Source organism: Rhinopithecus bieti, unplaced genomic scaffold, assembly GCF_001698545.2.
Source record: "Rhinopithecus bieti isolate Rb0 unplaced genomic scaffold, ASM169854v2 scaffold_1452, whole genome shotgun sequence".
Lineage (NCBI taxonomy): Eukaryota > Metazoa > Chordata > Mammalia > Primates > Cercopithecidae > Rhinopithecus > Rhinopithecus bieti.
The window spans coordinates 89,018-97,906 of NW_016803399.1; positions in this window are offsets into that span (position 1 = coordinate 89,018).

Sequence of the window (8,889 nt, forward strand, 5' to 3'; positions counted from 1 at the left end):
AAAAAAAAAAAAAAAAAAAAAGCCCAAGCGGGCCACTTAGCATAGCTCATCTTGGATGCCTCCAAAAATCTCTTAATGTTGCTCGACTTAGCTAGAATTGCATTAAACGACACAGGATAAGAGATGAAATCGTGTTTGAGCTCTGCTTGCAATCAGAATGCTGGAAGGGACGACAGAAATCTCCTCCCTCAACTCCCGCCATGGAGGGAACTAGGGCGTGTGAGGGAAGGCAACTACCAATGTCACACAGCTAGCTAATTTGGTGGCAGACCTAGGTCCCTGGACACCTCGATATTTCACCAAGCTGTCTGTCAGCAGTGTTGGATGAAACATCCAAAGTAATGTTCTCAACAGCATGCCTCACCTCCCAAATATTTCATATATATTATCCAAGGATGATGTATTAAGAGTGAGAATAGTATCTATGATTGTTAACTGCCTTAAACTCCCACATCCTGTTCATGTTACTGGCACCTGCCTTTGATACCGTATCCATAGCAATGTGCAAATATTGTAAACGCTCTGCTGACCCGGGGGTTTCTTGCCGTTGGCTAAAGGTACAGCCTTAATACGTTGCACATGTACACAGAATGGCAGTAGTTACAGCATTTGTGAAGCTTTAACATCTGCACAGCCAGAAAGCTTGTGGGGTGTGTGTTCTGCCTGTCAGAGTATTTCCTAGGAAACTGAAAATAAATACATTATGAAACTTCAATTTTCAGTGTGTCACTAGTGTTGTTCTGGTGTCCTGTCACGCCTGCTGCAAAACACACTTTGACCAGGGAGGGATGTCTTATGAATTCCCATTATATCATTTGAATCTGCAGGAGTGCCACAGAATTGCTTCTGTGTTAATAACCGGAAGATCAAATATGAATTAAAAACTCACTATGGGCCGGGTGTTATGCTAAGAGTCTTGCTTGCATTCTTTAATTTAATTCTCACTTTAAGCCCTAGGAAGTAGGTGCTGCTAACCCATTTTTCCCAGTTAGACAACTGGGGCCAGCCAGGCGCCGTGGCTCACGCCTGTAATCCAACACTTTGGGAGGCCATGGTGGGCAGATCACCTGAGGTCAGGAGTTCAAGACTGTCTCTACTAAAAATACAAAAATTAGCCAGGGATGGTGGTGCACGCCTGTAGCCCCAGGTACTCGGGAGGCTAAGGCAGGAAAATTGCTTGGACCTGGGAGGTGGAAGTTGCAATGAGCCAAGATCGTGCCACTGCACTCCAGCCTGGGCGACAGAGTAAGACTCCATCCCCCTGCCCCCACCAAAAAAAGAGAAAACTGGGGCCCAATGAATTAAGTACCTTTAAGTACCTCATTTACTGTCAGAACCAGTGAGTGTAAAAAACAAAAACAAAAACAAAAAAACCTAGTGAGTGGTAGGAACCAAACCTAGATTTCAAGGCCTGCATTTATACCATGTGTTCACAGCCTAACTATTGTAAATTGCAGAGGTGACCGTAGCATAAAATCACTCCCCGTTATTAATCTATTCCCAGTGAAATAGGTTTTCCTGTTGCTACGGTTTGAATGTGTCCCCGAAAATTCATGTGTTGGGAACTTTGTTCCCAATGCAGCAGTGTTGAGAAGTGGGCCGTTCGGGGGTGATAAGGTCCTTCATGAATGGATTCATTCATTCATGGATTCATGGATTCATGGACTAATAAGGGACAGTGTTAGCTACCACAAGAGTGAGTCTGTTATAAAAGCCAAATTGTTTGCCCCCATTGAAGTACAGAAAAAAAAAAAAAAAGGAAAAAGAAAAGCCAGTTTGGCCATCTGTCCTGAGCCTCCTCACCATGTGATGCCCTGTCCTGAGCCTCCTTGCCATGCAATGCCCTGCACTGCCTTGGGACTCTGCAGAGGCCCCATTGGCAAGAAGGCCCTGACTAGATGTGACCCTTCAACCTCGGGCTTCCCAGACTCCAGAACTGTAAAAAATAAATGTCTTTTATTTGTAAAGTACCCAGTCTCAGGTATTCAGTCATAGCAACAGAAAACAGAAACCTGTGAAAGACATATTTAAAATGGACTCTACCATTTCATTTCTTATGTGGAAATTATTACATTTCTACCTCATGAGTCTTCTGTTTTCTCACCATAAGGAGTTAATTTAAGAGGAGGAGGAAGTCGGGCGCACCATCTCAGCTCACTGTAACCTCTGCCTCCCAGGTCCAGGCAATTCTCATGCCTCAGCCTCCAAGTGGCTGGGATTACAGGCATGCACCACCGTGCCTAGTTAATTTTTGTATTTTTGGTAGAGACAGGGTTTCACCATGTTGCCCAGGCTGGTCTCGAACTCCTGACCTCAGGTGATCCACCTGCTTCAGCCTCCCAAAGTGCTGGGATTACAGGCATGAGCCACCATGCCTGGCCTCATTTCACCTCTTGAACTTGGGTTTTCTCATAAGGTAGTTACACTTGATTTATAAGGTTCCTCTCAGCTTTAAAATTCCATAAAATTCCAGAAGCACTATCTACTAGTGAAACAATTCACTGGGAGAAGCAGTGAGTCCCCTGTCGCTGGAAGCATTCAAGCAGAGTGAGAATAATCAGTTATCTGATATGCAGTAGAGAGAATTCCTACATTAGGTAGGAGGTTAATATTTGATTTCAATAATTAAGCCAATGATAAAAAATAGCATTGAGTGTGTAATATGTGCCCAGCACTGTTCTAAGCATTTACACATGTCTCATTTGATCCTTTTAGTAACTGCAAGGGGAGTGGGTGCTATCCCCATTGTACAAAGGATACTCAGATCAGGGCAGCACTAACCAGATATCTCACAGCTAGAGAGAGATGGAGATTGGAAATCAGGTTGCTGTGGCCCCCAGCAAGTCCTAATCACCACCCAATTCTGTCGGCAGCCTCGGGGTTCTTGGATGGGCACGTCTTCCTGCTGGCCTGGGATCTGGGTGCAAGGTGACGTGCCTGCCTCCTACCCATCTCCCTCTGAGGCAGGGAATTGAGCATGGAATGCAGACGGCGGGCGTGCCAACAAGGCCGCTTTCCCACAGCCTGTAGCAGAAAGGGGCTGCCTTCTGCTGCGTGGGCCGCAAATGCTCTGAGCCCTTCACGGGCAGCCTTATTTTACAGAAGGCGAAAACTAACACCCAGAAACGGCAAGCTACCTACCCAAAGTTACAGAACAAACAAGTGGCACAGTTGGGAAACAGCCGCCTGGAGTCCTCACTTCCAGGCCAGTGCCTGATGTTCTGTTTTGTTTTTATCTAAATCACATTACTGCCGTCGCTTACATCGGACAGTCCCTCAGTTTTCTGTTCTGAATATACATATTGACTCATGCATCAATACAGCAAATTGGAGATTCCCAAGAGTGGCAGCGATTCAAAACGAAACTCTCTGCCTAAGATGTTCTAAGAATTATAATCTAACCTCACCCCTGTGCCACAAGAAACTCATCTCTTGTCGGTCCTGAATCCACACCTCTGCTCCTTTAAGGCAAGTTTACTCACTAACATTGACCCCCAGTTACATACTAACCTTTGCCGTAGCTGTCACCCAGCAGAATTTCCTCTGCAGTCCTCTCTGCTTATCTGGCCTGCTGGGAACTCAGGATCAAACAGCACTGAGAATTCAACAATTGTTTCTTTCCTCTTCTTTTTTTTTTTCCTCAAGATCTGCTTTTAGGAGAAGAAATCATTTCAACACTGCATTATAAATGAACTTATACCTCAGACAGAAACGAGCAACCCTATTCCCCACATAAGCTTTTTTTTTGGTTTTGTTTTGGACACGGAGTTTCACTCTGTTACCCAGGCTGGAGTGTAGTGGTGCCATCTTGACTCACTACAACCTCCACCTCCCACGTTCAAGTGATTCTCCTGCTTCAACCTGCCAAGTAGCTGGGATTACAGGAGACTGCCACCATGCCCGGCTAATTTTTGTATTTTTCAGTAGAGACAGGGTTTCACCATGTTGGTCAGGCTGGTCTCGAACTCCTGGCCTTATTATTATTACTATTATTATTTGAGAAGGAGTTTCACTCTTGGTTGCCCAGGCTTCAGTGCAATGGCATGATGTCGGCTCACTGCAACCTCTACCTCCCGGGTTCAAGCAATTCTCCTGCCCCAGCCTCCAGAGTAGCTGAGATTACGGTGCCGGCCACCATGCCTGGCCTATTTTTGTATTTTTAGTAGGCACAGGGTTTCACTGCGTTGACCAGTCTGGTCTTGAACTCCTAATCTCAGGTGATCCACTTGCCTCGGTCTCCCAAAGTGTTGGATTACAGGCATCAGCCACCGTGCCTGGCCTATTTTTATTTTTTAAGACAGAGTCTTGCCCTGTTGCCCAGGGTCGAGTGCAGTGGCGCAATCTTGGCTCACTCCAACCTCCACCTCTTGGGTTCAAGCGATTCTCCTGCCTCAGCCTCCCAAGAAGCTGGGATTACAGGCGTGTGCCACCACACCTGGCTAATTTTTGTAATTTTAGTGAAGACAGAGTTTTGCCATGTTGCCCAGGCTGGTCTCCAACTCCTGACCTCAAGTGATCCACCCGCCTTGGCCTCCCAAAGTGCTGGGATTACAGGTGTGAGCCACCGGCCCGACCCTTGCTTCTTTTTTAATATGCTACCAAGAGTTTACATCTTTGGGTCTGTTAATGAACGTGTTTCTTTTTGCCACTTGGAGAAGTTATACCACAAGGGATTCATATGGCTGCAGAGGGTTGTGTCACTGTGCATTCATGAGCTTTGCTTGTCTGCTATACATTAAGTGACAGTCACAGTTACAAGTATCCAACTTCCAGTGTTCTCTATGAAACAGAATTTGCTTTACTTAAAAGTTATCATTAATGTGAGTGATTGACACTATACTTTGGAGCAATAGTTTCAGAGAAATACAACTGTGTGTGTACTTCTGTTTTGTTGTTTTGTTTTGTTTTGTTTTTTGAGACAGAGTCTCACTCTGTCTCCAAGGCTGGAGTGCAGTGGCGCAATCTCAGCTCACTGAAACCTCTGCCTCGCGGGTTCCAGCGATTCTCCTCTCTCAGCCTTCCTAGTAGCTGAGATTACAGGCGCCCACCACCACACAGGGTTAATTTTTAGTAAAGATGGGGTTTCACCATGTTGGCCAGGCTGGTCTAGTACTTCTGACCTCAGGTGATCCACCCACCTTGGCCTCCCAAAGTGCTGGGATTACAGGCGTGAGCCCCTGCCCCTGGCTATACTTCTGTTTTTTAAGTCCTGTAGCTTTGTCTTAAAGCAGCAGTACTCAGATTAGGTTTGGGGCAGGGGGTTTGGGAATTTGTTTTTGGTTGGTTTGTTTGGTGAAACCTCTTTACACACTTCCAACATAATGAGGACATCAAAGAACTTTTTTGTGGATTATAGCTATTAGAGTTTACTGTTAAACATTTAAACATAACTTTCTAAAAAACTATTTTTTCATTCCTCTCAGCACATACCTATAAAACAATAATAATAATAATAATAATAATAATTATTATTATTATTATTATTTTTGAGATGGCATCTCGCTCTGTCACTGAGGCTGGAGTCCAGTGGCGGGATCTCGGCTCACTGAACTAAAGATCTCCTCTGTTCAAGCTATTCTCATGCCTCAGCCTCCTGAGTAGCTGGGACTACAGGCACCTGCCACCACACCTGCCTAATTTGTATTTTTATTAGAGATGGGGTTTCACCATGTTGGCCAGGTTGATTTTGAACTCCTGACCTCAAGTGATCCATCCACGTGGGCCTCCCAAAGCGCTGGGATTACAGGCATGAGTCACCACAACTGGACGCTATAAAACATAACTTTTAAGAAAAGTTATTTAATGATTCATTTAAAAATAGCAACAATGAATGAAGTACAGTAAATACACCTCAGCAGTACTATGAAATTAGTTCTGACCTCATGGGCCCCTTGAGATTGGTCCTAAAGTAAAGGGTTAGTTTACTGTAGAATGCAAAAGAGCATGCTGACATGAATTTTTTTTTTTTTTTTTGAGATGGAGTCTAGCTTTCTTGCCCAGGCTGGAGTGCAGTGGCATGGCTCACTGCAACCTCCACCACCCATGTTCAAACAATTCTCCTGTCTCAGCCCCCCGAGTAGCTGGGATTACAGGCATGCACCACCATACCCAGCTAATTTTTGTATTTTTAGTAGCGATGAGGATTCACCATGTTGGCCAGGCTGGTATTTTATATACTTGAGTCTGAAATATGTTAAACGCTATGACATGTGTTTAAGGTCTCATAAACGTTTGCTTTTATAACACCATACACTTTATCATACAAAATATATATAGTATATAATATTTTATAATACATAATGCATACAAAATACATCATACGCATTTTAACACTATTAAATTTACTAAAATTCTTTTAAAAATTTGTTTAATATTCATGGTCTTGTTTCCTTGGTTTACTGTTGTTGTCTTCACCTATACTATGAAGGATTATTCTTTTTTTTTCCATGTAAATCTACCTAGATAGTAAAGATTCAGTGTTTTACTGGAATAATTTTTTGATTTTCATGTTTACAATCATGTTATTTTCTATCTTTATTTTTATTTTAATTTATTTTTTGGAGGGTTTCTTTTTCTTCTCTCTCTCTCTCTTTTTTTTTTGAGACAGAGTTTCACTCTTGTTGCTCAGGCTGGAGTGCAGTGACGCGATCTCGGCTCACTGCAACCTCAGCCTCCTGGGTTCAAGCGATTCTCCTGCCTCAGCCTCCTGAGTAGCTGGGATTATAGGTGTCGCCACCATGCCCAGCTAATTTTTTGTATTTTTAGTAGAGACGGGATTTCACCATGTTGGCCAGGCTGGTTTTGAACTTCTGATCTCAGTTGATTCACCTGCCTCAGCCTCCCAAAATGTTGGGATTACAGGAGTGAGCCATTGTGCCCTGCCTGTTTAATTTATTTTTTATTTTTATTTTTTGAGACGGAGTCTCCCTCTGTCGCCCAGGCTGGAGTGCAGTGGTGTGATCTCAGCTCACTGCAACCTCTGCCTCCCAGGTTCAAGTGATTCTTCTGCCTCAGCCTCCCGAGTAGCTGGGATTACAGGCGTGTGCCACCATGACTGGTTAATTTTTGTGTTTTTAGTAGAGACGGGGTTTCACCATATTGACCAGGATGGTTTTGAACTCCTGATCTCATGATCCACCTGCCTCGGCCCAGCAGACTGCTGGGATTACAGGCATGAGCCACCACACCCGGCTGCCCGGCCTATTTTTAAATGTTGTATTGTTCCTTACAAATGGGTAGGCAAGTATTATTTCTCAGACACCTGTGATCCTACATTAAGTGTTCAAATCTCCTGATAAGTTTGGATTCTGCATTCCACAAATTCCTAAATGTGAAATAAAATAAAAAGGAATGATGGCTGAGCTTTCCCAGAAATACCATTGAAAAATCACAAAGGATTTGAAAAGAGAGGTGCCAGAAATAAACAGGTGTATTTGATATGTTACTATTGTTGGATTACACGGGAATAGATGAGATTATTTTTTATCAAAAGAGAGGGAAAGTGTAGGAAAAATTTTCTTTCAATGGAAACTTAAGTATTGCCTATAGTCCACTTTTTCACATTATCTGCTTTTGATTCCATGGGAGTTATTTTGCAGCTTGTAAAATGTAGATAACTGATAGAAATGAAAAATAATTCTTGGCTCTAGACCTGTGCATTTAGTCCTACCAGTAGAGGTTCGGCTGACTTCCTTTCCTCCCTTGGAAGAAGCTGGCTTGAGTTCTGTCGGTGCATTTCTTTCAACTTTCCTGTGCTCCATATAAATGTAGCTTTTTCGACTTCTCCTTTGAGTCAGTTATAATCTGCCATTTGAGAGTCATGATTTTATTTTATTTTATTTATTTATTTTTTGAGACAGGGTCTTGATCTATCACCCAGGCTTGAGTGCAGTGATGCAAGCTTGGCTCACTGCAGCCTTGACCTCCTGGGCTCAAGTGATTCTCTGAACTCAGCCTCCTGAGTAGCTAGAACTACACACTTGAGCCACCATGCCTGGCTAATTATTATCATTATTTTGTAGAGGGCGGTTGCACTATATTGCCCAAGCTGGTCTTGAACTCCTGGCCTTCAGCGATCTTCCCACCTCAGTCTCCCAAAATGCTGCTATTATAGGCATGAGCCGCCACTCCAGGATGATGATGTTATCCTTTTTAATAAATGTATCTTTTAACAATGAGGATAATGGAAGAAATGATGGAAGCCTATTGCATTAGAATGTAATTCTCTTCCTTAATCATTGTTGCGAATACCTGGAGGGCAGTAACTGAAAGACCATTAGCTTGTATTAACCTTCAACAGCTCTGGAATATGGCCCCATCTCCTACCTAGGGTAGCCCCTGGCAAGTTACCTTCCTCCCCTACACCTATGCAGCCTCTTAGTTGGGTGGGGCTAAAATAATCTCTTCCCTCCCTACACCAGCAAGTGGGACTGCATCAAGAGTCCTGGGCCTGAAAAAAAAAGAAAGAAAAAGAAAAGAAAAGAGAAAGAAAGAAGAGAAAAGAAATGAAAGGAAAAGAAAAGAAAAGAAAAAAAGAAAACGAAATAAAAGGAAAAAAAAGAACAAGAAAAAGAAAAAAAATCAAACTTATGAAAAGCAGGGGGAAGCCAAGTGCGGAGGCTCATGCCTTTAATCCCAGCACTTTGGGAGGCCGAGGTGGGTGGATCACTTTAGGTCAGGAGTTCAAGACCAGCCTGGTCAACATGGTGAAACCCCATCTCTACTAAAAAATACAAAAATTAGCCGAGTGTGGTGGCATATGCCTGTAATCCCAGCTACTTGGGAGGCTGAGGCAGGAGAATCACTTGAACCCAGGAGATGGAGGCTGCAGTGAGCCGAGATTGCCATTGAACTCCAGCCTGGGCAACAGAGTGAGACTCCGTCTCAAAA